General features: G+C 50.6%; 1 protein-coding gene across 1 annotated transcript in view; it reads left to right on the top strand.

The window, feature by feature from the left end:
- The window catches only part of SIPA1L3 (signal induced proliferation associated 1 like 3), a 230,045-nt gene that overhangs the window by 72,160 nt on the left and 132,510 nt on the right, over positions 1-25,375 (top strand). The window contains exon 2 of the mRNA XM_032842051.1: positions 15,927-15,998. The gene's annotated coding sequence lies outside the window, so the exon portion shown is untranslated. The remainder of the gene's footprint in view (positions 1-15,926; positions 15,999-25,375) is intronic.

The raw sequence follows: 25,375 nt of genomic DNA on the forward strand, positions 1-25,375 counted from the left end.
AGTAGGTAGAAGCAGGCAGAGAGAGAGAGGGAAGCGCTCCCTGCTGAGCAGAGAGCCAGATGCAGGGCTCGATCCCAGGACCCTGGAATCATGACCTGAGACAAAGAGTGGAGGCTTTAACCCACTGAGCCACCCAGGTGCCCCTGAATCTTTCTTTTTTCAAGATTTTTTTTATTTATTTGAGAGAGATGCACGAGATGGGGGAGAAGCAAACTCCCCGCTGAGCAGGGAGCCTGATGCAGGGCTCAATCCTAGGACCCCGAGATCAGGACCAGAGCTGAAGGTAGACGCTTAGCCAACGGAGCCACCCAGGCGCCCCAAGGAACACCTTTTAGTAGTAATTCTCATACTGGAATCTGAGGGAAGAGTGTAGGTTTTATGAAGATGCCAATCCCAGTCAACACTCTTAACTATAAAACTAGATCATTTTAGGTTTCCACGGTAGACATTGTGTTCTCGGCGGTGTGTGTATGTATTTTATATACAGACAGACGTATCTAAAATTATATATCTGTATGCATGCACATAGGATCTCATTACTTTATTCAGGTCTCTGCTTGAATGGCTGAGACACTGCCTCAGGCAGGCCTTCCTGAGCACCCTGCCATCCCCTTCTGTCCTCTGCTGTGTTTCTCTTCATAGCACTTATCCTCTGACCTCATATGTTTGTGTGCTTTGTGCCCCGTTCTCCTTGGCACGTGAGCTCTGAGGCAGGCGTCATTGTTCATTCCTTGTGCTCATCTCGGAGTCCAAGAGCAGCATCTGGCTCCGAGTAGCCCGGTGAGTGTGTGCTGAGTGACTGTGAACAAGCTCGAATAGTGACTGTTGTCCGCTTGTTACGGATGTGGACCTGCGGCCCCCAGAGGCCTGGCCCTCCTTGCATAGAACAAACTGGGGCCCACTGCTGTTCTCACTGGAGAAAAGGCGAGAAACTTCCCTAGACCACCATTTGTGCTGTCAGTCATGCTTCTCCATTGACTCCCATTTCCCTGAGAGAGGCAGATACGGGCCAGGGTCTCTTCTGCCGGGACTTCTGCTCACGGGGCACGGACACGGAGAGGTGGGCGTCAATGGCTTGGATGGTGCTTGTTCTGGGCAGTTATTCCCTGAAGAATAGACAGCAGGAGACAGAAACTTCCATTCTGAAGGCCTCCCTCCTCAGGAGGACCCTGCACTTCAGCCCTGTGCGTAATGTCGTCCAAGCCCAGTTTGTCTGGGGGACACCCTCAGATGTCGTTCCGGATCTTAGTTGCCATGACAGCTTTGCTAACATCTTTTGGGCCACCTTTCTGCCGGGCACTTTGCCAGTCACTTGATACCTGTTAGCTCATTTAACCTCCCAGCAGTCCCATCGAGGATAGAAATTACTCCCCCTCTCCGCTCCCCACTGTACTGTAAGGAAGCCTGGACTCAGAAAGGTCTGGTGAGGAGTCCTGGGGTACGCGGTGCTAAGAGGCCGAGCTGGGACTTGATTCTGGCTCTTGCTGGTTCTGGAGATGGCATTCTCCTGGCCACGTGGCCTTACCGCTCCTCCGTCTGCCTTTGGGATTCTCCTTGTGACTGGAGGAGGACAGTCTGGTTTCCTGTAATGTGATGTGGCTTGTTCATCATGTTGTAAAGCCCTGCCAGCCCGCACGACGCCTTGATGGGTTGGAGGAAGTGGGTGGAGGGCTTTTTGCTTGTTTATTTCTCACAGACATTCACCACACAAATGACCAAACTTCTCTTTCTCCTTGAGACTGGTTTCCATCTTGGGCAGGGGAAAGAGTTGGAAAGCTGCCAGAGGAACTCTGTTATCGTCCAATCAGATCTATCTATCCACGGCTGAGAACCCTCCCACATGGCTCCATCTTACCCAGAGTAAAAGCCACGGTCCTCACCATGGCCAACCAGGCCCCACGTGATCTATCCCCATTATCTGTGGCTTCATCTCCTCCTTCTGTTCTCTCACTTGCCCTGGTCCAGGTCCCGAGCCTGTCTCGGGACCCTTGCACGGGCTCTCCCTACTACCAGGAAAGCTCTCCTCACCTACCCACAAACTCCCTAATGTCCTAAATGCCTTTGTCTATATGTCGCCTCCTCTTCTCTGTTTTTCTCTGTACCACTCTTCTAACCCATCTTTTACTACCTTATTGTTCATCTTCTCCACTAGAATCATCAGCTCCAGGGTCTGCACCTGGATCCCTATGGCCAGAACAGTGCCTGACACTGAATCAGCTGGCACTCGGTACACATTTCTTGAAAGAGTGAATGGGCTCCCAAGTACGGAATGGTCCAGTCTTGCACTGTTGTGCTGGGGGAGGAAATGGGTGTGTGGGGGGTCATGTTTTTGCTCCTCAGGCCTCAATGAGCTACTCCCCTACCAAGCCGCAGCTCTGGGCTCAAATGCCAAGGTAGATAAGCCCTGGTTCTCCAGGCTGATTTAAGCCATGGAGGGAGGATGCATCTGCTGAGTAGAACACAGATCCTGCACCCATGGCCTAGCTGCAGGGGAGGCTGTGACAGCCAGTCCCTGGACTTGGTCATATTTGGTCAGGGGAGGTAGGGCCAGCCTTCTGCTAAGGCTCCTGGGTGGGATTCCCAAATCAGAAGAAGGATAATAATTTATTTGCAAAGATTATGCAGCCAAAATATCTTAATTCTTTAAACATTTTATTAAACTATATCTATATGTATATAGATAAAGTTGTAGATACAGACATATATATATAAAGATATAGATACAGATAAATAATAAATAAAAGCAAGGGCACTTGCTGAAAATGTGTAGTTAGATGAACTTTTACAAACAACACAGTGATGTAACCAGCTCTAGAAACAATATTTCTATCCTCCAGAAGTCCCTTTCCTGTTCTCTCCCAGTCATTCCTCCCTTCCAAGCAAAACCACTCTCTTTTTATTTTTTTTAAGATTATTTATTTATTTGACAGAGAGATCACAAGTAGGCAGAGAAGCAGGCAGAGAGAGAGGGGGAAGCAGGCTCCCTGCTGAGCAGAGAGCCCAATGCGGGGCTGGATCCCAGGACCCTGAGATCATGACCTGAGCCGAAGGCAGGAGCTTAACCCACTGAGCCACCCAGGCTCCCCTAAAACCACTCTCTTGACATCTGTCTCAAACCTGGCTTTGAACTTTATGTAATTGCTCCTTTGTGTTTGGTCTTTCTAGTCAGCATTAGGTCCATGAGATGTCCTTGTCATTGCATGTATTAGATTTCATGCCCTCTCACTCCTGTACACAGTCACAGGGAGACCTGACTGGCAGGAAGAAGCCAGCCTTGAGAATGGATAGAGCAAAATGTGCAAAGGCCCTGGGGTAGGGATAAGTTGGGAAGGGAAAGGAGGCCAGTGTGCTGGGAGGATTTGAGCAATGGGTAAAAGGAAGGGGATGAAGTTTGAAGGATGTTTAAGCAGGAAAGCTATCCGATATGATCTCTGTCCGATTTGATTGCTCTGTGTGTGATGAAAACCTAGGAAGGCAAGAGTGGACTCTGGGACACTAGCAGTGGGTCTGATGGAGTTGTCCAGGTGAAAAGTGAGAGTGGTAGCTTGGCCTAGGAAAGAGGAGAAAAGAAACGGATTCAGGATGTATTTTGGAGACAGTAGCAACAGAACCTGCCAGTCAACTTGCCACGAAGGACAAGGGAGTGAGAGACCTAAAATTCCATTGTGTGTCTGCATCTCATTTTATCAGCTCATCCCTGCTGGTGGCCACTCAGGTTGTCTCCCATTTTCCTCACTCAGTGAGGCCGCTCTAGCCAACACCCACAGGCACACGTTCTTGCTGAGCTGGGTCTCGAAGGATCAAGGGCAAGGGCTTCCCAGCCAGAGGGAATCACTCAAGCAAAGGCTGGGCCCTCCCTTGCACGCGCCCAGCTCAGACCCGAGCATAGGCTGCGGCACGGGAGCACAGGACCTGAATCCACCACTTGCATGGGTGGATCCGCTGCCTATTTTGAGATGTTTTTTCATGTTCTCCCATCCCCCATCTTCCCCAGAGCTGCTTTTGCCTTCAGTCCCCTCCCCTCTGTAGGTTAGTCCGGGGTGCCCACCAGCAGTGGAACAGCAGGTGCTCCCGTCCGAGCTATTGCCCAGCGCGGGAACCTTGCTGTGCACGGGGTCAGCTTTGGTGTCCTGTCTCACGAGTCATGGCAGGGCTTAAAAGCATTGGCTGGTGAGGCTGTTGGTTGAGAACCAGCCATCAAGACTGCCTGGCCTGTAGGAAGTAGATGAACAAGAAGCCCTCTCATTTCTATGAGCTGGATTCACTTGTGTTCTTTGTCCCCTGTTCCCTACTGTTCCTTGTCTCTGGCCTTGTTCTTGAGAGTGTGGGTCCCTCGGGCAGCCGCAGCTGCTGCTGGCCTCCTCCTTGGCCCTCTCTGAGAGACTTCAGGCATTTGGGGCAGCTCAGTCAGCATGAGTTTAAAACAGTGTGGCCTGCAAGCATCCGAAGAGGGAGAGCCTTGGGTGCCCTCCGGCCCCCAAGGATCTGGCTCCCACCCTGGCTCGGGCTCCTCTCTGTTGGAGGGTCTGGCTAACACTGCCTTGTCAAGATGAGCACCTCGGGGAGTCTGCTTTCTGCCCGCCCAAGGGCTGTGGAATAGGAGGAATTGTGGATCACGGGAAGGTAAAATCTGACACGTTTCAGCCCCGGCTAGGTTAAAAAAAAAAAAAAAAAAGGGGGGGGGGGGTGGTCAGAAGGGGACAGCCTTGAAGGAGAAAAATATAGGGCATTAATGAGCTCAGCTGAGTACTCTCCCAGCTGCGGGAGGACGTGTGAATCATCGCAACCTCTTTAGAAGACAGCCTGAAAAAGAATTTTTATTTATTTTTGAATGAGCAGTATATGCACGTGATAAAACATTCAGATGGCACCCAAAAGGAGGGACGGTGAAAAGTAGGTGGCTCTCTCCCCACCCCTGCCCTGTCATCCATTATAACCTAGTTCCCCTCCCGTGAGGACACCCATTTTTCAGGTGTGTTCTTCCGGAGATGCTGAATCCAAAGATAAGCACGTCCTACACACACAGTTCTACACCTTGATCTTGGAACCGTTCCGTAAGAGAACTATCTAATATTCCATAAATAGCCTTCAGCGCAGCACCCCCACTCCTGAGAATCTACCCTACAGGAAAGAAATGGCCCCAGTACCAAAAGATGTTCATTACAGAATGGTTTGCAGTGGCAAATGAATAAAACCCTGGAAATAAAATTCCCATTTTTCAGGGAATGATAGAGTAGAACCAGGCACATCCGTACTGTGGAATATCCGCTGCTAAAAAGGTGGGTGAAAGCCTGCTCGTTGATTTGGAGGCGTTTTCGTGATATGTTTAAGGGAAAGCAAGATTCAGAGAAATCAAGTGATATGATCCCACTTATGGAAAATCCAGTGACAAAAGCTTATGCGTTTTATGTGTTTGAGTGGTGGTATCGTACCCCCATTCTCAGTCCACCTTAGGGACCTGCTGGGAGGGTGCCCTGGCCAGCAGGTGGAACGTCCACGGCATTGCTGTTGGTGAACCCACACCCGGACCTTGGTCAGACTAGGAGAGGTGAACGTGGGTGCCACGTGAGAAGTCCCTTCTAACCGACCGTGACAAGCACTTTGACCTCCTTCCAGTCTCCGTAGAATGAAACATGCAGAGTTCAGCTGTTTGAAGCGTTCAGCGCGACCAGATCTGCCGCCCATAAGAATAACACGGGGAGTTCTAGAAAGTCGACGCATCGGGGCCCTGGCTGCGCTCCAGCTGTAGCTTCGTGGAGCAGGCAGCGCAGACGAGCCTGCCATACGTCCACAACCAAGCCCGCCACACACGAGCCACCCGTGACATGATTCTCACATCCTCTTCTTAAACCAGATGAGCCCTGTTGGTGGGGAGCGTGGAACCAGAAGGAAGGCTCTGAGTGGGCACACCCTGGCAAGACCACTGCATGGCACCATTCCGGGGGCACTGTGTGCGCTGTGGCCTGTGACGGCAGCAGCCATGGCTCTGTGAGATGCCGCATGTCTTCCCCTTTCCAATTTCTGGTTCCAGAATAAGGATGCATTCTTCCGGGGTTTTGGTATTGCCCTCAGAATGGCTGTGGCTGCAGTGCGTTGGGGCTAATGACCCATTCGGGTTATAACTTGTCTTCTGCTGGGCTGCACTTGCAGTGGCAGGGAAAGCTCGTAGGGGCAAATAGAGGCTCGCTGACTAGACCATGTTTATTCACGGTGCTTGCTCCCCTTCTTGACCGTGTCCCTCACCCCGGCCCACTCCCACTAACAAGACAGGGGACACCTCCTGTCTCTGGAGCAGCAGCTCTTCCTCTCTCCCCTCCTACAGTTTCATCAGAAGTAAGAGCTCCCTTCTTCCTGGCTTATCCGCTCCTCTGCCTGCCTCAGAGGTAGAGGGGTCTGCTTGTCAACGACTTAGCAGCTCTGTCCCACACAGGGTATTTATATGTATAAAAGGACAACCCTCAGGTTTCTGGTTTGAGCAGATGGGTAGTCGATGCTGTCTAGTGGCCACTCTCTGCCAGTGGATGGGAGAGACACAGGAATGGGTAAGGTAAGGTAAGGACACATAGATGTTTCTATATGTATATATACATGGGGAGAGAGAGAATTTAACATTTTTATTGAAAATACAAAAATGTGCCCCCAGCCTGAAAAAGCCAGGTAGCAATTTTGTTCATTTATTCAATTCATTTAACAGACGTTTGGTGACCTGCTCTTGTTCTGTGCACAGTCTGAATCTGGCAGAAAACCACTCTGGAAAAACTCACGAGAGCTGTGCCGTCTTCCTTTTTGGTCTAACCCTCCCGGCCACCCCATCAGCAAGGCCTGCGTGTCCTCGATTTGAAATTCACGTCTTTACCAGCCTCCTCCGCCCCCAGCCTGGTCCCAGCCACCACCGCCTCTCCTTGCACAACACAGCGGCCACCTCGTTGTTCTCCCTGCTTCTTCTGAACCCCGACAGTCTCTCTGCAAGAACCAGAGGGATCTTTCACAAATGTAAATCAGGACATGTCACGTTCCTGCTCCCCATCAGACTTAGAATAACAAGCATGTGTCTGAGCTGGGCCACAACGATCTAGCCACGCAGGCCTCCCATGGGTTCCCTTGAACAGACTCACACATTCTCCTCCATCTCCTGGGATACTCTTTTTTTCTTTCTTTTCTTTTTTTTTTTTTTTTACTTACATGAGAAACTATATTATCAACACAGCGATTGAATCAGGGTGGCCCCTCGAGTGTCTTTTAATTGAGGTATAATTCACAGGCCATAAAATCCACCCTTATTAAAGTATACAATTCAGTGGGTTTTGGTGTATTCATGAGGTTGTGCAATCATCGTCAGTATCTAATTCCAGAATGTTCTCATTGCCCCCTCCCCCCAAAAAACCTGTACTCATCAGCAGTCACTACCCCCTCCTACCCTCCCTCCTCCCACCCCCTGGCAACCACTAATCTACTTTCTGTGTCTATGGATTTGCCTCTTTGGGACATTTCATGTAAATGGAATCCTGCAGTCCATAGTCTTTTATGACCGGCTTCTTTCAGCATGATGTTTTCAGTGTTCATCCACATCGTGCATGAATCAGTACTTTATTCTTTTACTGGTTGAATAATATTCCATTGTGTGGATGTGTCACGTTTTGTTTATCCGTTCTTCAGTTGATGGACATCCTGGGGTGTTCTTACTTCCACTTTTCAAATGGCTTCCTTCTCCTTTCTCTTTAGCTCTGGGCTAAAATCCACCTGAATGAATGAATGAATAAATAAATAAATAAAATCCACTTGCATTTCCTGAATGGTACTTCTTACCATTTCCACTCAAAAAAGTATTTGTTCTTCCTGTTTATTTTCTGTCCCCTGTTCTAGATGGTAAGTCTCGTAAGGACAGGAATGGTGCCTGCTTTGTCTACCGTATCAAGCGCCCTACCATGCACAGTGTCCAGTGTACAGTAGTGCTTAATTATTGCTGAACGAATGACCCAGTAGATCTCCCCTAGTTCTTATTTCACCTCCTCATAAGGCAAAATGGTGGTAACCCTGTTCTGTGGGAAATTCTGCGTCTAGCTTTCTGCCCAGTGCTGAGGAGAGATCGAGGGTCCTCTAAAACCTGTGAGCACTGTACATGGTGGCCACTTTCTAGAGGGATTTCTCTGGCGTAGAAGGCTCTCCCACTGGCCATCTGCTGCGTAAGGCCACAGTATTGTCTGAAAGTACACTTGGCTGCCGGTAGCGGAGTTGAAACAACACCAGTACAAATTCCATAGAAGATCATTGCTCTTGTGAGCAAAGTGTCCAGAGGTTGGCAGCCCGGGGCTGGTGTGGCAGCTCCACAGGACCCTTCTGTCTTTCTGCCTCACTGTCCCCAGCAGAAGGCCTTCATCCTTAAAGTGGCATCATGGTCCAGTATGGCCTCTGGAGTCAAGCCAGTGAGTCGAAGCCAGGTGGGAATTGGGGGGGGGGGGGCATAAAAGCATAGTCCGGCTCCAGGGCTCTGGTGAGGAATTTTCCTTGAAGTCCCACCTCTTGTTGGCCACCCCTAGCTGCGGGGCAGGTCAGGAGATGTGGTGTTAACCGAGCACCTGGAGAAGAAAGGGGAGAATGTCTGCTGGGCGGGCAGCCAGCACCCAATAGGTCCATTTTCTGCCCACAGGACCCCGGGCCCTGGAGCCAGCTTCTCCTCACTGGCCTGGACCTTCAGGCTCCCTTCCTTCCCTACGTGGCCAGAATCAGAACAGTGCCTTTCTCTGCAGAGAAGGGGGTTTTGAAGCTTTTCATGGGCCTTCAATGTAAGAAATTTACCATGTCACCAACAAGAATAAACATCAGCTCACCTTTATTGAACGCTCACTACATGATAGGTTCTGCTCTAAAAATTTTTCATGGAGTAATTTCCGTAGTGCTCACAACGCCCCTATTATTACCCCCATTTTTTTAATTACCCCCATTTTATAGGTGAGCAAACTGAGGCACTGATAGGTTGGTTGAGTAATGACCCTACATGGTCTTGCTGCTAATAATGTTTTTTTCATTCTTTCCTTTTAATATATGGTGAATAAGAGGATTAACAAATAAAGCCTGACCTATTTTGGTAGAGTGACCACTGTTCTACCTTCCATCTGATTAGCTGAGATCTGGGGAGCGCTTTGTGGAAAAGCACCCAACAGTCAGCCACACTGACAGGCTGTTTTTATGGAGTGCAGGAAGGGGCTTAACTGTTGGCATATCCAGCAAACGGCTGGTGACAGGAGGAAAAAGGATCCACAAGCTATGCAGGATTTCCCCAGCCTGTGAGCCTGGGGCCAGCAGAGCACAGTGTGGTGCCAGCGGGCCGGGCTTGGCCCCTAGAATCGCAGTTTCCTTGACCACTCTTAGATGCCCACAGGGAGAAGGAAGGCTGTTCCAAATTCAGGTCCTCGGGGAATTAATTCAGGCACCCAGGTCCTCTCTAGATGCCTGTGATCACTCATGCTTAGTGGAAATCTGATTCCCAAAGTTCATCCTTGAGCCGAGTCCTTCGGAGACACCTTCGTATTGTGTTAGTGGCTGTGAGAACCTTCTTGGGGGGTGGTACGGCACGGCACAGGGCTGCCAGAGCCCAGCTGTGACCGGGTGAAATATTAGTTAGGCATGCCTGTGGCTGCAAGTATGGGTCTGAAGTGGCGCTGTCATTTTGGTACAAAAGATGTGTCCAATGACATGTGGTTCTGTGGTGTGGCAGAGGGCAGAGTGAACACCAGCCCTGCTCTGGCTCTCTTGCCCCCTCCTGGCCACAGATGGCTGCTGCACCCACCTTCCCTGGGGGGCCGGGGCACCCGGAGTGTTCAGTCCTTCTGTGTTGGCTGACTGGTGTTCTGGGGACAAGAGGGACCCTCTCAAATCCAAGTGTTACCTCCACATTCCAAGCTGGAACCAGACCGATAGGGGAAGGGACGAAGGTCTATGGGAATGATGTTGACCACTTTTTTTTTTTTTTTTAAGATTTTATGTATTTATTTGACAGAGATCACAACTAGGCAGAGAGGCAGGCAGAGAGAGAGGGAGAAGCAGGCTCCCTGCTGAGCAGAGAGCTCAGTGTGGGGCTTGATCCCGGGACCCTGAGATCGTGACCTGAGCTGAAGGCGGAGACTCAACCCACTGAGCCATGCAGGTGCCCGAGGCTGACCCTTTTTATGAGGAGAACACTCTCCTCAAATCCCTGAAGGAGAAGCCTTCACCTACACTAAATGAAGATAAGAGCCAGACCCACTGGGTTCAAATCCCATGTGCCATCACCTTGCTCTAGGATCTTGGGCAAGTTACCTCTCTGTGGCCTCTGTTTGCTGGTCGGTTAAAAATGGAGATGCTACCAGACCCTCTTCACAGGGCTGTTCTAAGGGTTAAATGGGTTGATAGTTAACTGAACACAGTGCCTGGCATGTAGTCAAATCAAAGCAAAAACCTCGTGCTTCAGGCCAGAGTGAGAATTTGCAAGGCCACATGGGTCTGGGAACTCAGCAGGGAATCCCAGACCCCAGCCAGTGGGGAAGTGAAGTGTGTCACTGAGGTTACGGTCTCTTCCTCTTTACAAGAAATTGCCAACTGCTCTCTTAAAATGTCTCTTCCTATGTGTGCTCCCACCCACGGTGACAGAGAGTTCCCCTCAGTCTACGGCTTCAGTACATTGGGTGTGTCCAAGTCCGACGTTCTGGCCAGGCTGCTGTGCGGGAAACGGTCACACAATACCACTTTACCTCAGTAGTTCTCGGCAGACCTCTGTCTTGTGTCACGATTCCACGGAGTCGCTTGGGTGAGGCTGGAGGCGGGACGGCCGTGGGACCCCCTGGCACAGAGAAGTCCTATACTGTGATCCTTCTTTTCGGTGGGGGTGGTGGGGGACAGGAAACAAGGACATAAGACCCTCCAAGTCAGTGCACCAGCCTCAGTCATTATCTGTGGACTGAATCAATAAGTGAAAGAACTAGCACTAAGTCGTTAGCGTGTTATTAATAGAATATAGGTCATCAGAGAAAGCATGATTAATTGCAAGATGATCTCAGCGGCTGCTGTACAGTATAGCAGCCGAGGACCTAGATTTTCCCAAGGCAGAGTCTTTGCACACAGCAGCTTTGCTTTGTTGGCAGGTGGGTAGAGGCCCACCTCTATGAACAGATATCTTCCTATCACTCTTGCAAATCCCTCTTTCAAAGATGGGGTGAGGATGGGTATAATGGGAATCTTCTCTAAATGAAGGATGATTGAACCACTTTATTATAGGCCCCTGATGCCCCAACGTGAAGCCCTGGTGAAGTCTGGAAAGGAGAAGGCAGCTTCTAGCAAAAAGCCCCAGCGAGCCGGGTTCCCCCATCCGCCGCTTACACGATGAGCTGCGTGGAGGACGAAGGTCTGGCTGCCCCCATCAGCGTTTGGTCAGGAGAGGGGTGTACGTGTGGCCAGGCCCTTTTAGGGGTTGGCCGAACTCTGCCCAGAGTGTGTGTCCTGCTCCAAGACAGAAAGCACAAGAGAAAGCTGCCATCTCTGGGTGCAGGGAGAGAAAAGAGGACGTAGGCATGGCTCTAGGCTTTGGGGCTCACAGGCCTGCCCGCTGGGAGAACAGGTGCCAGCAGTCAGACTCTCTGACCCGTTGGATTAGGAATCGCATCTTCACTTGGTCTTCCGGGAGGACCAGGCGGAGGGGAGTGGAGAGGTTTAAGTGGCTGAAATGCCTGCTTCACAAGATCACAGTGAGCATCAAAACCAAGGGCAGTAGCAGGTAAATACTTTGAAACGTGGTATGAGACTGATTGTCCCTGTTACTGTGGAGCAGCGGATCTTCTGTCAGATACTCCCCCGAAAGCCCAGTTTTTAAAGCAGAGGGAGCGGCCGTCGGTAAATAGGGGTCTGGGGACCTGTAGCCTCACCCGCTGCCTCCCCTTCCCTCTGTAGTATCCCCCCTGAGGACCGCACCTCCTCGGGCTCTGGAGGGGCCTGGCTCTGCCTCCAGCTAGGCCTGGGCCCCACACAAGTCACGTGAGCGTTCTGAGCCTCAGTTTCCTCATCCATCGAGTGGGCAGTTCAGACTAGGTCGGGTTGTTCTTCACCCAGTTCCTACAGACAGGGGCTTCAGAGAAGCCTTTGTCATTGATGAAACAGTGTTTTTGTTTTTGTTTTCTGGAGAGACATGACATGACACGGTTTTGTTTTGTTGGCTTAGAAAGGATCCCAGTCACTGAAACATGAAGGAATCACTGTTGATTGCTGACGTTCCCTTCCGGTTGCATCAGTCAGTTATTTCTGTCTTGTAAGTGACAGGATCTTCCCAGCACAAACTGACTGGAGCTGCAAAGGGAAGTTAATGGCTCTAGGACCTGAAAGTCCCCGGGCTGGCCTGACCAGAGTCAACACTCAGGTGTCCTCAGGAACACACCCTTCTCCACTTCTGGGCTCTGCCTCTCTCAGCTTTGACTTCATTCTCTGATGCCCCCCACCTCTCAGGTGGCAGAGAGCCCTCAGCAGCCCCCGCCTTTCATCCCAGGCCCTCCCCCCAGTACTTCCCACACACTTTCCAGGGCCTACACTGATTGGCCCTGCTTGGACCCTGTGTCTCTCCCAGAGCCAATCACTGTGGCCGAGGGGAGAAACCAGTCAGGTTGGGAGTCAGGCCAAGATACCCTCTCACCCCCAGGTGCTGTCCTCTGGGATTCTGTTTCTTGGGGCAAACCCTGGGAAGCGAGATGTGTGGCCCTGTGAGTGTGGCCTGTGTGACAGACAAGTGGGCCAGCCGGGCTGTGGCTGTGGCGGGTGTGCTGGGATCACTGAGCAATTTCCAAGGCCATCCTCCTTTCCCAGGTGGTGTGAAGAGGGACTTCACTGGGAGCTCTGGGGTCCTGGCTGAATTGCTGGCCCCATTGCCCACCTTTGCTGCCGTTGGCACTAACCCCTCAGTGTCCTCCCCATGGATGAGGGACCCCGTACTGAGGGACAGGACAGCTCTCCCTGCCACACGTCACTGCTGATGTGCTTATGAAGAGTCATAGACCTCACTTTAGAAAAGGGAAGGGGGAGAATGTGAGTGGCAGAAAAGCAATTTCCACTGTCGTTTAAAAAGGCAGCCATTAAAATTTTACAGGAGCTTTATTGCAGGGGCCTCCCGATCATCCCAAGAAATTTTTTCTTAATGGAAAGTCTGGCGATAAAGGGAAATGTTCTGGGTGCCTCTGATTCCCTCCTGCCCTGCAGAGCATCTTAAAACCCACGATTGTCAGGGCTTCATAGATCAGCACACCCAAGAGACTATTTCTGAGCTTTTAAAGACTATGTGTTTTTCTGTTTGGTGTTTCTATGTACAGTAACTGTATCTAATTTTATTTTGTGCTTTCCTAAATGGCTTGGTAGTGAGCTATGGGAATTGTCAAGAACTGCACTCAACTCTGCCCTTCAGTGTTAATCGAGTCATTTGGTTTTGTGAACAAATGGAAATTCAAGTCCGTCTGCTTAGGTATCAAAGGAAGTGTTTCAACTCAAGGCCTGGGACAGTCTGTACTGAACGACTTCAGGTGTGGCTAGATCCAGAGCCTCCCAGGTGGTCAGGGCCCTGTTTCCTTCTTCCTGGCTCTGTTTGCCCCTGTGTTGGTTTTGTTGTCAGAAAAGCTCTGAGGCAGCTCCGCGTATCTATCCAACCAGCTAAGCAGTGCCCCAGGAGAAACGAACCATCTCTTTCCCTATAGTCCCAGGACATGGCCTGAGGCCACTGTTTATTGAAGCCAATCACCTTGGCTTCAATGCCAGGGCCACCCTGAACTCTCTCTGAGGCCAGGAGCAGGGACAAGGAGGTTCAGTGGCTTTACTGGCCCAGCCTCGATCATATGACCACCCTTTCAGTTCCCTGCCAGCTCATGGTGGAGGTGGGGGGCATTCCCATAGGAGTCCCAGGTGCTGACAGGGAAAGGTCAGGTTCAGGGGACTGACTCGGAGAGGGAGACGAATGCAGGGTGGACCCAAACTGTAGGTGCTCACAAGGATCTGAGTCTGTCCCCACACTCACTGGTTATTACCTTCCCAGGGGACCTGCTGCCCCGTTGTCACTCTAGCTGGTGTCTGGCTTCAGGATTCCTCATCCCAGGTCCTTGGACTCTTCCATCCAAGGACGGAATTCAGAGGACTATAAAGTTGGCCAGGGGAAGAAGTTACGTCTTTATTTCCTCTACTGTCTGAAATTGAGCATTTCCTTTCTTTCCCAATGAGGGGCACAGGCCACATTGTACCAGCAGTAACTGTGACTTTGTCACCACAAGAAAGTAAAAATATTTCAGTATCACATTACAGTTGTTGCAGATATTGCAAAATATCACTTACGCCCATCTGTTTCTAAATTACTCTAGTTATTAGACCCACCACTAGGATCTCATAATTTAAAGCATTCATAAAGAAGCACGAATATTACTGTATCTCAGATTAGGGGTTTTTTCTGCAGATACTTTGATATCTGAGTATAATTGGTTTCCTTTATAACCTTGTGTGTTGTATTTTGTGCACTTAAAAAGATGATTCCAAGGAGGAGTCCGCACTCTTCTTTAGCAGGTTGCCAATGGGGGTCTGTGGTACAGGAAAGGCTGAGAAGCCCTTTTGGCTTCTCCAGGAATCTCTAGGGGCAAGATTATTGAAGATAACCTGATTCCTGGATTCTGGAAAGTTGGCTAGCTGCTTGCTAGTTTTCCTTCTGGGAGCTTCCTTGAGCTGGCTAGAATTTGAGCTCGGCCTTAGTGTTGGGTAGCGTTCAGACATTGCGGTGCTGGGGAGGTGGGGCAGGGAGGCATTGTTAGCCTGTAGTTAGCTCTCTCTTCATGGACCACCGTGACCATTGGCCCAGCCGAGTAGTCAGGAGCGGGCCCTGGAGCCAGGCTGCCTGGGTTCATCCCAGCTGTAATAAACTTCTGACTGGCTGGGTAGCCTCAGCCAATGGACTCTTTACCCCCTCTGTGCCTCAGTTACCTTCTCCATAGCACGGATGAAATCATAATGTCTATTTCTTAGAGTTATTGAGAAAGTGAAATGAGTCAGCGTGTGTCTGCTAGGACAGAGCCTGGCACCTACGGAGTGAGAGTCATTAATTTAATGGCCATTCCCTACAGGAAGGTTCTAGATTATCCCCTCAGATCTCACCTCCCTGCCTTAGTGAGTACCTAGCCTACCTGACAACTGAAACGTGAGGGTGAACAATACGGACAGTGGTCGCTCAGCCTGGAGACATTCATTCATCCATAAAATATCCATTTAAATATGAACAATCCTACTAAATATTCAAAAACATAAATTAATAATATAAAGTTTTCATTGAAATATCCATTCATATATGAACAACCATACTGAATATTTTAAAACATAAATTAATAATATGAAGTTAAGTCAGGACAGATGCCACTCCTCTGCTCATAGTTGTCTGAAGGAAACATCCTCATAGTGGCCTTCCATCTTCCCCTGTCACCTTCCTGCCCTCATCCCCTCACCCACCCTGCGCCGGGTACACAGGCCTCCTGCCGCTCCTACAATGCTCCACACGCATACTTTGCCTCAGGTCCTTTGCACTGGCCATCCCCGTGGCCTGGAAGTCTCTTGCCCGGACAACCATGGTCTCCTGCATTGACATGTCTGTCCTCTTCTCAGGCCTCCTCTGACCAGTCTGGGACGCAACGGGCCCATCACTCTGTTCACCCTGTTTGGTTTCCCTCAAGACACTCACCGCTCCCTGACTCCACATTATTTGTTTGTTGTCTTCCTCCTCTTTTGGAGTATCTACTCTCTGAGGACAGCGACTTTGACTTTGGTTTTGTCCCTAGCCCAGAGCACGTATTCAGTAAATATTCGTTGAGGGAGTGAGTTTGTGACTGACGGAAACTAGAGCAGGAAGGCTCAGGTTGGCCGAAGACGTGACCTTGCGTTGTTCTTCTCTGCAGATGCGCAGCTTCTGACCAGCCTCAGCTCTCCTGGGACCCTCAGGAAGCACTAGTGTCCGGAACACACGGAGGGTGAGTACAGTGTGGCTCTTTTGTTTCTGTAAATGTTGCAGCTAGGACACGTAGCCTCTTGTTATTTTATTTAAATTACTTAAAAAAAGGATCAAGGGGAACATGGAAGTCTCCTTCACTGTCCTACACGTCACCCGCAAGCCTGCTGTCCTCCCTGGGAGGTGGTTACATCAGCGGTCGAGGGCAGGAGGCATCCTGTCAGGCCTCCTCCCGCACGTGAATGGCCCCCCTCCCGCAGAGGCACACTCCCTGCTTTGCAGTCTGAGGAGGGAAGAGGCCACGCTCCACGTGGGCACGTTTCCCGCCATGCCCAGCAACGGCGGAGCTTCGAGATCTTTGGTCATCGCATCTGTTGGTATAGCACACTTCTTTTAAAATTCAGTTTTAATTTCAATTTTAACTCCATTGACTTTTTAAAATAGTCCCTCTTTGATGTCCAGTTCTTTGGGTGTAAGGAAATGCACTCGGCTGTCACCCCCATCAAAGTACAGAGTTGGCCCCTTTGACCGCCACCCTCACCTGCCTACCCTGTGCAGATGTGCCATTTCCCTTCGGGCTAAAGATACAGTACAGGTACTTGGCTGTTCCCTTGGCTGTTTGTTGGGTCTCTTCACATCCCTTCATCCTGGCCTAAGGCTCTGCGCACTTACCCGGAGTGTGTCTGTGGGACAGTGTCAGGGGTCCACATTTCCATCAAATAATGCTTCTTAGCACAATTCTTTATGAACTTTTTTATTTTGGGGGTGGCCAGGTGGCTCAGTCAGTTAAGCATCTACCTTCAGCTCAGGTCATGATCTCAGGGTCCTGGGATTGAGCCCCGCATCGGGCTCCCTGCTGAGCGGGGAGTCTGCTTTCCCCCACCCTCAAATAAGTAAACAAAATCTTAAGGAAAAAAAAAAAACTTTTTTATTTTGAAGGGATTTTAGATTTCAAAAAAGTTACCAAAATCATATGGGAAGTCCACATATCAACCCTTCACCCAGCATCCCCTCACGCTGCCATCTCATGCACCGTGGCGTGATTACCAGAACCAGGAGGTGAGCGCTGGTCCAGTACGATGAGCTTAATAGCAACAGGGTTTGGTCACATTTTTCCTCTTTTCCACCAGTGACCCTCCTCTATCCCAGGAGCCTACTCAGAATGGCGCACTGTGTGTGGTTGTCCTGTCTCCTTCATCTCCTCTGGGCTGTAATGGCTCCTCAGTCTTCCCTTGTGTTTCCTGACCATAACAGTAAATACGCATTTAAACCCCTACTGTGATGTCCTTTCTAGGCACTGGGGCTTCAGGAAGGAACAAAACAGAATCCTTTCCCTGTGGGAACCGACATTCTTCTGGAGAACAAAGCAATAGACAGACAAACAAGTGAACATAGGAGAAGTCGGGTGGGGAGAAGAACTACAGCGATGGGTAAAGCAGGAAGGGGGCTGCCTGGGGGGAACACGGGCGATTTTAGGCAAGGTAATCCGGGAAGGCCTCTCTGAGGCAGCCCCGAATAGAAGCAGTAGGGCAGATGCCCAACCTAATTCTTCCACTGGCCAGTGGGAAAACTAAATCAATTATCTCACTTTGGAAGGGGGTTTCGGGAATCCTGGCAAACAGGACAATGCGTTCCCTCTCCGAGGGACAGCCCCTCCTTAGCTTTCTCCCTCTGTTGCCCTGTGAAAATGCCGAGCATTGCCTGTTCTTGTGATTTTTTTTTTCCTTGATAGAAAGCAAAAATGAAGAATTCTCGCTAGTCCAGTGAACCCAAATTATGCTACATCAGATAATTTTCAGTGATTTGTGGATGAACATGTTTTGTTTGTTTACATTGTATTTGTTATTATTAGTTATTAAGTTACTTTTGCAGCAAAAGATGCCAGCTTTTCATTTTGGTGGTACTGTAGTCTTTCTTTTAAATTGTGTGTGTGTGTGTTGTGGTGTGTGTGTGTGTTTTGTGTGTGTGTGTGTGTGTGAGTGTATGTTTAAAGATTTTATTTATTTATTTGACAGAGATCACAAGGAGGCAGAGAGGCATGTGAGGGGGTGGGGAAGCAGGCTCCCTGATGAGCAGAGAGCCTGATGCAGGGCTCGATCCCAGGACCCTGAGATCATGACCTGAGCAGAAGGCAGAGGCTTAACCCACTGAGCCACCCAGGCGCCCCTATATATTTAAGTTTAAAATGAATTGGTTTACTGGGGCGCCTGGGCTGGCTAGTTGGTGGAGTTGCGTGTTTCTTGGTCTTGGGGTGGTGAGGTCGAGCCCCATGCTGGGTACAGAGATTACTTAAAAAAAGAAAAATTTTTAAATTAAAATGAAGTATTTTAAAGAAAATATTAAGTGAGTAATTGCACAGATGGGACTAGATGCAGCTGAAAAGGAAGAGCAGAATATGGTGACTGAGGCTTCGCAAACACTGTTCAGCCCCCGTCTCCCCCTCTTTCTTCCTCTAAGTCGGGGTTCTCATGCAGGGACCTAAATGGAGGTTGGCAAACTATTCGTGTGGACTTATGCCCTGAGCCATTTGTGTTACGGTGGGTGCATCAGGCAGGAGTGCTTTTATTTACTTTTTTTTTTTCTTAAGATTTCATTCAACTGGGAGAGACTCAGCAAGGGAAGGAACACAAGCAGGGGGAGAGGGAGAAGCAGGCTTCCCGCCAAGCAGGGAGCCTGATGTGGGGCTTGAACCCAGGACCCTGGGATCATGACCTGAGCTGAAGGTAGACACTTAATGACTGAGCTACCCAGGCCCCCCCAGGAGTGCTTTTAGCTGCAACAACAGAAAGCCCAGCACCCACCTGTTGAAACAGATGAGGACTGATTTCTCTACCGTCACAACAAACCTGGAGGCACTTAGCTGGGGAGGCTTATTCAGGGACTGATAGTGGTGTCCCGCCTGGAGCTTCTTGGATTTGCTCAGCCTTCCCCTCCAGGCCGCAAGGTTGCTGCTGTGGCTCCAGCTGTGACAAGGAGGGGGAAGGTCAACCCCAGCAGTACATGCCAGTCATGGACTGCTTGAGCCTTCCCCCCACCACCACCAAACATCCCCCCAGAAGATTTCCACTTACATATCACAGGCCAGAAAAGTGTCACATGGCCTCCCCCAGCTTCAGGAAGGTGGGAAATTTCAGTTAGCTTTCCAGCCTCTCCTGGGGCAGAAGCCAGGGAAGAAGGGACTTGAGCATGTCAGTTGGGTTGGCCGGCTAGCAGTGTCTGGGTCCACAGGGGAAGAAAACAATAATCATTAACACTAATGGGTCCCAATTCTGCGTCCACCCCTTCCCTGAGCACTTCCCCGTGCATGATCTCATTCCCTGCTCCCGCCCCGCACTCACCCTATGACGTTGCTGCTCTGATCCCCCACACAGTAATGACTTACTGAGGCACAGAGTGGTGAAGCCACTTACCGAGTAGAGGAGCTGGGGTGGGGACCGTGGCAGTCTCTCTCCAGAGCCTTGGCTCTTGGCACTGCGCTTTGTTACCTCCCAAGAGGTCGCAGGATCCCAGACTACTGGCTCTGTGACCTCAGTTGAAATCCTTCTAGCCAGGGGAGGAACGGGGCTGCATCTTTTGCTTTAGGGAAGTTTCTGTCATTCCAGAGCTTTCTCGTGAACCACATCCATGCTGCGAGAACCCCCTCTCCCTGGTTGTGGTCTAGTCTTGGTGAGCAGCACCAACCCCACATCTCCTTCCTGGCTTGCCGATCGATGGCTGAGAGGACTCCTGGCCTCCCCCTTTCCAGTTTGTACCTGTGCTTTTAATTCCTCATCCTAGAGTGAGGCTCTGGCCTTATTCCCTTTCTGGGGGGTTCTGCTGGCCGATTCATTTACCACACGCCTCCTCTGTGCCCAGCCCTGTACTGTGCTGTGTGGAGAGGCCGCTTATGGCGGGATCGACCCTGCACCCGCGGGCTCCTCATCCAGTGAGTGGCAGGGCTGTGTGGGGGAAGCCTGAGGGTGGTGGGCTGCCATCGGAGCTGCCTAGCCAGTCTGGAGGTCAGACAGGCCTCCCAGAAGCAGCTTTGGGCCTTCGAGGAGGAAGAGACTCATCAAAGAGCACTTTCTCCTTATCCATGTCCCCTGTCTTCAGTGAAACTGCCCCTTAACAGCTCTTCTTTCTGAATCCCCACCCCTTCCTCTATAAAATGAGGGGTTGGGATGTGGGTCACCATCCATCCATTTTACAGACTTGGAGCATTTCCCATTTTCCGGTCTGGGGCTGGGCCCTGGGCTTACAGGGATGTCTTCCAGGAGAGACTATCCCGGGAGAGCTCTGTCGGAAAACAGCCAGGAGTGAGGAGAGCTCTAAAACGGAAGCCCCAGGGCTGCGGAAACTCAGAGGGGACACCAGAGCCTGCCTTGGAGTTTCAGGGCAAGCTTCTTAAAATCCAAATGGCAAAATCAAAAATGGTTTGACATGGTGGCCAAGAGCACAGGCTTCAGACTCCAGCCAAGCCCAGGGTAGGGAGCTTAACCCGGGAGCCTCCTAACCGTACGGAATTGAAAAGCAATTGCGGAGCTCCGATAGAGAAGTGCGGAGCATGGCATGAAGCAGTTACATAGTAGACAAGGCAGTGGGTAGTCACGGCTTACATGTAGTAGCCCTCACTGTGTGTCAGGGCTCAGGCAGCTTAGTCTCCAGCCTGTAAGATAGTAAGCACTCGCTTATTCCCAAATATGACTGTTTACTTTGTGTCCGGCCCCAAGCTGGATATAGCAGTGCCGTGCTCTGGGAACGGAGCTTGCACAGCTGAGGCCTGGGTCGGAAATCTCACGGGAGCAGAGCAGAGCAGCTCTGGTGTGTCTGAAACTCACGACTGTTGGCTTCCCCTTCCTTTTCCAACTCAGTAGTCCCGGGGCCTTTCAGCACTGGCCTCTAGCATGTGGGCTGCCCTTGACCTCTGTGGCCAGAACGCATGGATGCTCTGCTCAGCCCATCAGGCGAATCCCAAATTAGACCTGACAGTGTGATTTATTCTCTGGGATGGAACCGGGAGGGCAGAGCCCCAGTGGGTGATTCCGCGGGAAGGTTGTCAGCCCGAATTAGCCCAGGCCCTTTCCTGCAGCCTTGCTGCTTCAGCTTCCTCTAGCTAATCGGGTTTTCCAGGCTGTTGCTGGCTTGTGAGCAGCCTCCTCCGGTCCCCAGGGGCTGAGACTTGGCCGTGATCCCTAAGGAGCCGTGTTTGATGAGGGTCCTCAGGCAGGCTCTGTCTGGAGGGATCGAGGGGCTCTGGGTCCTTTCATCCCTCACATCAGGAATTAAAAGTGGCGTTTCCCGTGCTCGCTTCGGCAGCACATATACTTAAAAAAGTGGCGATTCCCCAGGGACAAGTTGTTCCATCCCCTTCTCTCTTCCCTTCCCTGAGGTTCCTTTCTGGCGGCCAGAGGCCACACCGCCTTGCTCCTCACCTCCCATCTGTGGTCCCAATTGCCTCTGCATCGAGCTGCCTGCCTTCATTCACAGGAATGCTAGTGATAGGCAAAGTTCTGCTGCAGCAACGGGTTGACCCCGAAGTCCTAGAAATTGGACCCAACAGATGTCCTTCCCTTACTCGTGACACCGGGCAGGTCAGGTGGGGGGGGTGCTTTATACTGTACCTCAGAGACACAGATTGATGGGGGCTCCTATCTCGAAGCCTCACGACTAGATCACATAGCTCCCAGGGTCACCACAGCAGGACAGGGAACGAGAGAGTCACACAGCACTTAGATGCCAAGGCCCAGAGTGACACAGCTCATTTCCGCCCACACCCAGAGCTTGTTGCAGGGGCCTGCCTCTCAGCATGGGGACTGGAAAGGTATTCAGTGAGCACTAAGTGTCCTAGCCACGATAGTCAGGTGTGGTCTTTATTAAGCACCTTCTGTGTGCCAGGCCCTCTAGGAAATACAAAGGGGTCCCCACTTTTCTCAAACTCAGTTCAGGGAAGGAAACCAGAATCTGAGTAAGTAATTACAGAAACAGCTGTGTCATTGCACCTGTGCTAAATGCCCGGACCATGAGGGCAAATCCAAGGGAGGCCTGATGTGTTTGGCGGGGTCAGGAGATGCCTGTGGTAAGGCACTTGACGGGAGGCCGAAGGTCATGGGAAGACCTTAATGGAATGGGAGAGAGCGTTCCCGGTAGAGGGAACAGCATCCACGCAGTTCTGCACTGGGAAGAGCTCGGCTCTGTGGAAGAGCTGGAAGGCTGGTGGAAGTGCAGGGTGACGAGGGGGGGGACGTGGGGAGGAGCTGGGTATTTGGAACACCTACCTTGTGGAGCTGCTGCAAGCACTGAGCGCGGGCATTGTTTCCGCAAATACCAAGTCCCTGCTTTTTGGCAGGCAGCGTTTTAGGTACTGGGGACAGAGCGGTGAACAGGACAGCAAAACCTGCTGTTTTAGAGCCAGTGAGAAAAAGAAATAAGGTGATTTTCCCGAGTGAAATGATAAGACCAATAGATAGGGTACTTCCACAGAGAGTGTAGAGCGCGCACGCTTTTGGCTACAAATAACCGAAAACCACATTGGTTCTAGCGTAAGCTGTCAGGGAACAGGTGGGCTCCCCAACTCCCAAGTCCAGGGGTTCTTCAGGTGGCCTTCTGGGCCTGTGACTTGGCAGTTCCACAGAAGCATGGAGGACCCAGGTTTGTTCTGCCACAGCCCTGCTGTCCGTGATGCTGCCCTCCCTTGAAGGCAGGCCCCGTCCACAGCCCTGGTGTGGCACCGAGGGACACTGTGGGCAGCCTCAGTTGGAAGCAGAAGCTTTTCAAACTCTATGTGCCCCAAGGACCTCCACTAGCTCACTTCTGTGGCTAATGAATTGTAGGGGTGGTGGCTGCTGCCGTCATCCCAAAGGGAGACCATGGAGAACAGGACCAAGGTGGGGCAAGGAGAGGGAGAACGAGGGGCAGTTGGGAGGTGGAGTGGACAGGGCTTGCTAGTGGCACGGCTGCTCGAGAGAAGGAATGCTGAGCAGACAGACACAGACTCACGCAGGCGTCCACCTTGCACTGTGGCTTCTTCCCACACAAGTCATGGTCCTCATTGGTATTTACAGGTTCAGAAATCTATTTTTTGAAGATTTTATTTATTCATTTGTCAGAGAGAGCACAAGCAGGGGGAACAGTAGAGGGAGAGGGAGGCACAGGCTCCCCGCTGAGCAGGAAGCCTGAGGCAGGGCTCAATCCCAGGACCCTGAGACCATGACCTGAGCTTAAGGCAAATGCTTAACCATCTGAGCCACCCAGGTGCCCCAAGAATCCTGCTTCTTTGGCTGTGGGACCTTTTTGTTTTCTAAAAGACACCTAGTAACACATTCTACCGAAAAGATTGGAAATATTTTGCTTCCGTGCTTCTCCTCCAAAATATTTTGCTTCCGTGCTTCTCCTCCTCACTGGCATATTAGAGTCATGTGGGGAGTTTTAAGACATCGCAAGGCCTGGGCCCCACCCCGGACCAGTTAATTAGAATCACCGAGGGTGGGACCAGGCGTGGGCTGTTTTTCTTTTAAAGCTCCCCAGATGTTTCCAGGGTGCGGCCAAGGGTGAGGACTCCCACTTTATCATGTCCTTGGGTGAGCTTCACGTGTATAAAGCTGTACTGTTTGCATCTCTGATTATCAAATCCTTGTGTGTTGTTTAAAAAAAAGAAGAAGAAAAAAAAAAATCAAAGGACCCAGAATCCTCCAAGATGATCATGTTTGCAAACTAATATGTTCTTCCCCCGTTTTTTTGAATACTTGTGCTAGAAGACCCATTCGTTTCCTAAAACTAGGTGTTCCCTGTCTTTTCAAAGAGATTTTTAAGAACTTTCTGGGGACTACTTGAGCTGTGTAGGGATTGTAGAGGACATAATCAGCTGTCTGCTTCTCTTTGTAAGTTTTTTAATTTTGTGACACATTTAGAATCATTATGATATAAAAAATGGTGAACTGTCAATGTTGCTACGTCTTCTCACATATCAGAAAACAGCATTCTACTCTTCACAGGCAGCCTTCGTGCAAGAGTCATTTTTGGGGCCATTTTATGTGTTTCCAACATCCGTCGTTTCCATGTCCATCTGAAAGTGTGATACGGCTCTTCTTTTTTTTTTTTTTTTTTAAGATTTTATTTATTTATTTGACAGACAGAGATCACAAGTAGGCAGAGAGGCAGGCAGAGAGAGAGGAGGAAGCAGGCTCCCTGCTGAGCAGAGCGTCCGACTCGGGGCTCCATCCCAGGACCCTAGGATCATGATCTGAGCTGAAGGCAGAGGCTTTAACCCACTGAGCCACCCAGGCGCCCCATGGCTTTCCCAGTTTTTAATCCCGTTCATTCATTTCTTCATTCGCTCCTTCAAGCATTGATTAATTTCCCGTCAGCTACCCCAAGAACTGGGGTGGAAGACTATAGGGAAAATGGCCTGTGTTGGGACTCTACCCTTCCGGTTCCACCTGTGTGACTGTGACCAGAGCACTAAACTGCCTGTGCCACAACTTCCCGGTCTATAAACTAGAGGTGGAGAGTCAGGGATTTCACACAGACCCACCATCCTGGGTGGAACATGATCTGAACTGACAGATTATTTGCTGCAGAAACATCCACGTGATGGAGGCTTCCCCAGGCCTTGCCGGGGTGCAAGCTCTTTTGCCTGTCTAAAATCCAGATTACCCAGAATTCCAAAATATGTCTGGCCCAAGAGGTTTGGAAGGGATCCTGCAGCATAAAAGCACTTAGCACGGTGCCTGGCACATAATTAGTCCCGAGTTAATGGTACTGGTTTATTATTATTATTATTTACACACATACCTCACCTTCCTTAATCATCATCATGGAAATGCAAATGATAACCACGGGGAGACACCATTACACGCCCACCTCAGTGGCTAAAATAAAAGACAACATGGGAGGAGATGAGGTCAGAGAATTCCATGGGAAGCGTTGTAGGGACTGAGGCTTTCTCCTAAATGTATAGTGGGAAGGTCTGAGCACAGGACGGACGTGATCAGAGTCATGTTAACAGAGCCCCTCTGGCTGTGTGTGGGAGCAGGGGTGGGAGCCAGGAAACTAGGGCAGAAGCTCCTGCCAAGTCCATGGTCCAGGCAAGAGACACTGTGCAGGGGAGTAAGCAGATCCTAATATTTTCAAGGTGGGGCCCACAGTAAGTCTGAATGGACTGGGTTGGTGGGATCGGGGGCAGGGGGACTGCCTGGGAAGGATGCACTAAGGTTTTGGCCCCAGTACCAGGTGAAGAGTGAAGACATTGAGACAAGGAGCACCTGAGTAGAGGTTTGCAAGGAGAAGGCGAAGGTGGTATGAAGAATCGAGAATACACGTTTGGGTCTGTTAAATGTCGGATGCCTTTTTGGCAGTGGGGCAAGCCAGCCAGGAGGCACCTGGATGTTCAAGTCTGGAGTTGAGGGGAGAGGTCCGGGCTGC

Source organism: Lontra canadensis, unplaced genomic scaffold (genome assembly GCF_010015895.1).
Source record: "Lontra canadensis isolate GAN:19392208 unplaced genomic scaffold, GSC_riverotter_1.0 scaffold125, whole genome shotgun sequence".
Classification (NCBI taxonomy): domain Eukaryota; kingdom Metazoa; phylum Chordata; class Mammalia; order Carnivora; family Mustelidae; genus Lontra; species Lontra canadensis.